Raw genomic sequence first — 210 nt, 5'->3', positions numbered from 1 at the left:
CTTTACGCTCAGAAACAGCAACAGCTTTTTTTTTTTTTTTTCGTGTATTCGTGTGCTTTGGAGGGGGCGGATGGGCTCCTATCCCCCTGGGAAACTCCTGCCCAAGCCATCTGCATATAAATAAGAGGCTCCAGGCTGGAAATCTGTATCTCGACCACATCCCTTGAAGAACTAAAAAGGGCTAAATACGGAGAAGGAGAATGACGACGG

This window comes from Anser anser (genome assembly GCF_964211835.1).
Source record: "Anser anser genome assembly, chromosome: 16".
NCBI lineage: Eukaryota > Metazoa > Chordata > Aves > Anseriformes > Anatidae > Anser > Anser anser.
Note: the sequence above shows the minus strand (reverse complement) of the source record.